This window comes from Hipposideros armiger, unplaced genomic scaffold (assembly GCF_001890085.2).
Source record: "Hipposideros armiger isolate ML-2016 unplaced genomic scaffold, ASM189008v1 scaffold_678, whole genome shotgun sequence".
Lineage (NCBI taxonomy): Eukaryota > Metazoa > Chordata > Mammalia > Chiroptera > Hipposideridae > Hipposideros > Hipposideros armiger.
Window position 1 is genome coordinate 383401 of NW_017732028.1, and position 4516 is coordinate 387916.

The 4516-nt window shown below is 43.0% G+C and overlaps 1 protein-coding gene across 1 annotated transcript in view; it reads left to right on the forward strand.

The window, feature by feature from the left end:
- The first annotated feature begins 779 nt into the window (after positions 1 to 779).
- Positions 780 to 4516, forward strand: part of CCSER2 (coiled-coil serine rich protein 2) — a 200293-nt gene continuing 196556 nt past the window's right edge. The window contains exon 1 of the mRNA XM_019626458.1: positions 780 to 1016. The gene's annotated coding sequence lies outside the window, so the exon portion shown is untranslated. The remainder of the gene's footprint in view (positions 1017 to 4516) is intronic.

Consider the following 4516-nt stretch of genomic DNA (forward strand, 5'->3'; position numbering starts at 1 on the left):
AGAAAGTAGCTAGTCTACCACTAGATAAAGGTAGCTCCAGGACTTTAACTTAAACTCAGTTAGGCTCTGGAGGCCTCCATAGTAAGGGTATTCAAGGTAGGCTCAGCCATCAAGGAAGAAAGGAGGGGGAGATATCCTGTGAGTGATAGGCGTCCCAAAGAGGGCCTGGTTCTTGGCAAAAGGAACCCAGATAGATAGCACCATGGAGTTGCTGCAAATCTCTGCTTGGAAGTGCTCCTTCCTTTCCTCAGGCTCAGCAAGATCTCCTATTTTTGCATGGTAGGCGGGGTGTATGGTTCAGGCATACCCCAGAGAACTGGAAGGCGGGGAACAGGAATGGATTTGCAAAAACAGAATGTTGAAAGTGTCCACACACACACAAAAAAGATGGCAGGGGAGCACATGTCAGTTCCAAAGCTCAAACAACTTCTAAATTTTCTGGATCAGGAGGTGGAGTTGACATGTTTGACCCAAGTCAAGCAGCATATGTTAGTCCACATGGCTGGCTGGAATGAGGCCGATGAGCCGCAGGATTGATGTTACCGCCTGGGCGGAGCAAAGACCTGAGTCAGGGGGCAGAAAAGCAAGGTCAGGGAAGGGGGGCGGGTCCCGAAGTGGAGGCGGAGCCTTGAAACGGCTGGCAAGAGCGCTGGGGCGGGGCCAGGCGTGGGCTGAGGCCAGAGTCAAGCAGCGGGGGCGGATCGGAAGGCGGAGTGAAGCCCAGAGAAGCTTGCGCCTGCGCAGAGGCGTCTCGGGGCCGGACTGCGCGTGCGCGGTGCTTGGTTCCCTGGAGGGCGGAGTCCAGGCGGGCGCCGGCCGAGGGAGGGGGTGCGGCGGCCCTGGGCTCCAGTGCTACCTCAGGCAGCGGACGAGATGCTGGCAGCTGCGGGTCTGGCGGCAAGGCCGCCGGGGATATGACCGACGGTTCCTTGCTTCACCAGTGGTCCTTGGGCCCGTAGGTCGCTGGGCGAGCCGCAGTCGGACCGCATCTGTGGAGTCAGCGCAACCTTCGCAGGGTAAGAGCCGGGGTCGGGGCGGGGCGAGCGTCTGCGACTGCTCTGGGCAGGGGGCGCGGCCCTGGGGCTCAAGCTCTGGAGCCGGGATGAGGCAGTGGCCCCCTTTGGCCTCCTGCCCTCTGGTGATTCTCTCGAGTCCCCCGCGAGCCGCCCGAGGTGAGACGGGCGTGAAGCCAGGAGGCCGGATGCCCCTTGCCCCCAGCCCCAAGGGCTGTGACAGGCGCGCCGGGGGCGTCAGCCGCTGGGTCGCCGCCTTTCTCCAGAGAAATCTGGACAAGGCTGATATGCCCAGTGATTTCAGAGTCAGGATGCTGTGAGGATTGATAAGCGAAAGTACCTACCTGGTGCCCCAATGACTGCTTTTTTTTTTTTTTTTAATTACTAGGCCAAAACAAAGACACACCCAAAAACACATCCTCAGATGAAACTTTGGTGGACCACACCGTTTCCACAGGTTCAGGTGCCCCTTTCTCCTTTTTGGACATCTGCTATTTTTTATATAGTACATTATATGTATTTTTTATGCACCTTTTTTAAAATTTATTTTTGGTCAAAGTAAAAGGAGGGATGACTCCTTTGAGGTAATGGTTGGTGGCTAAACTTGACTTTGAATTTCAATAATTGCAAATTCATCTTTGTAGGCTACCCAGCCAATTAGGCTTGCTGTTCCAAGACTAGGCCTTACCAGTGTGGAAATTACTGGTGCAGGGACTCTTAGTGGACCCAGATTGGCATGTGGCTGTTTCCTCCCACTGGTGAGATAAATTGAGTTTTAGGCGTCTCAAAATAGCCATTTGAAAATACATTCGTTTTTTCCTTCTTTTCCTGAGCATTAAAATATAATGGCATTTTGCCACTTTTTTTTTTTAATCTAGTCTACACTAGTTTAAAGAGTTTATTGGTGGGAGCTCTTCTTTAACCAAAAGGAATTTAAAATACTCTCCTCTTGTAAAAGGTATGCGCAAAACATATCTTTCTGAAATTAATATATGATAATGATTTAAACATTTCTGAATGTTTTGCCTGAAGTCAGTCTTCTTCTCAGATGTTACTACTGTTTGCCTCTCTTAATTTATTATAGCTCTTTAGTATTTTCTTATATGGTGGTTTTCGTTAGTGTTTCCAACAATATTGATTTCAAATAATCTTTAGGTTAAGAAATAAAAAAGACACACTTTCTTTAATCTTTTAGCTGTAATTCATACTGTTTTACTTCAGTGTTGTATTAATACGCCATAGTAAGAAACTGCTAGAAGCCATCCTAAGAGCGTGAACCTTCCATTTAAAAAACAAAACACAATTTATTCTACTTTTCTACATCCAGTCCTGCATTTTTTGTTTATTGCCTTGACTCAATTCCTTTGACTGTATGGTGGAAGAAGGGGACTTGGATTCCATGTTTAAAAGTCTGCCAGAGACCCTTTATAATCTGTATTTGATAAAAAAGTTCAAGGCCTTCACAATTTCTGGTACTTGTGTACGTTTCTAATTTCATCTACCATTTGCCTTCCCTTTCCATTCAAAGACTACTTAGAGGTCTCTGAAGATGACATCTTTGTGGTTTTACACTGTACCTTCTGTTGAGAATTCTTCTCTACCTAGTAAACAACTTGTCCTTCAAGACCTAACCAAAATATCACCTCTGAATCTTGTCCAGACATTTAACCTGCTTCTCTTGACTAATGCAGTAAGTAGTACATTATATGTTATGCAGCTAGCATTTGTCAGTTGGTGGTTAATGATTTGTTTGTATTTCTGTCTCCACAAGACTTGGGCTTCTTGAGGGGAGGGACCTTTGCAACTCTGGCACATACTGTTGTGGCACAGGTGCTCGAAAACTATTGAATACATTTTCAAGGAACTCTCTTATCTTGAATATAGCTTTAAGACAGGCAAAATGTGTAACTACCTCTTTCAATATTAGAAAACTTAGGAAAGATGACTGCACAAACAAGATACTTTAAAATTCCAAGAATGAAGTAAAATTTTTTATTGCTGTTTAGGAGCAAAACCTGTTATGACAGAAGAAAGCAGTATGTTTCAACGTTAGAATGAAGGGGAATGGCCAATAAGAGTTGCTGCTGCTTTGATCTTAGGAATTTGAGGTAAAGTAATTTGCCTAAGGTCATGCAGGTAGAAAGGGACAGAGCTGGCACACAATCCAGGTCTTTTGACTATCCGTGTATTTTACCTTTGCCCCCACTTTCCGAATTCTAAGTCTTAATAATCGTTTTACAATCTTAGTGGGGGGTTTTGAGAGACTTGGGCATGTATTGGTAAAGGAGGGCTATTAAATTAATAGAATATTGAACTTGAAAGAATTAATAGATTATTTGGTTTAGCTTTTAAAATTTTACGTATCTAAAGCCCAAAAGGGCAAATAACTTGCTTGAGGTTACTTAGTGATAGTTACCTGTATCCCACATCTCCTGACCTCATGCTTGTGTTTTTCATTGCTCCATGGGGGAAAATGAGGACATTGCCAATTTTCACAGGGAGAGCAGATTGGCTTGTGCTTTCTCCCTCCTTTACTGCTTAGCTGCCACTCCTAGGGGCTTAGAGCCCTTGAGTAGCTGAGAAACATGATAATTCATCTGGGGATATAGAGAAACCTAAGCTTCATCATTCCATTTGGTCAGATAGTTTTTAACATCAGTGCCTGGGGCCCTTTCTCCAAATGCCCTATAACAAGTGGCTTCTGCTCACCATATGGAGATCCCACATACAGTTACATTTTGATGGTAAAATGAGATTTTAATATAAGAAGGTTACAGCTGGCTAATAGCATGGCTAAAATTACATGTTTAGCTAGTTTGTATGTGAGAAGAGCCTATCTGATTACTACTCTATGTGATAGGTTTTTTGGGAAAAACATTGATGATTGTGGTTTTATGCCTCTGAAAAGTCAATTTTAAGATGTGTACTTACTATGGTGGGCCTGATTAATTCCAACAGGCTTTTTATTTTACAGACAACTTAATGGTCAAAAAAGTAAGAAAGAAAAACCAAAATAAACTTTTAATTTATCTTCATTTATTTTTCACTAAATATACATGATTTTATACTATAATCAAAGCATAAATGTAATGTTTAATATTTGCTTTCATAGTTAATGTTTTTTGCTGTAGTTTTTGTACATTTAAATTATAGACTATTACAAGTTGAGTTGCTTATTTTAATAATTGGACATCTAAGTTGCTTCCCATTTTGCAAGTAATGCAGTTAATATATAGCTGTTGTTCATGTTGCTTCTTTCCTTTAGGCTAAAGTCCCAGGAGAGGGATTACAAGGTTAAACAATATGAAAGTTTTTGTAACTTTTGAAAAATATTGCCAGATTTATTTCTGAAAGGTTGTATTGATTTATACTGCCTCCAGCAGTTTGGTTGACCAGTTTTATCACAGTTTTTTTTTTTTTTTTTTTTCTATTGGGGAGTTGGGGAGGGGAACAGCGCTGGGGAATCAGGGGAAGGGGAACAGACAAGTTGCTGTCGTTTTGTT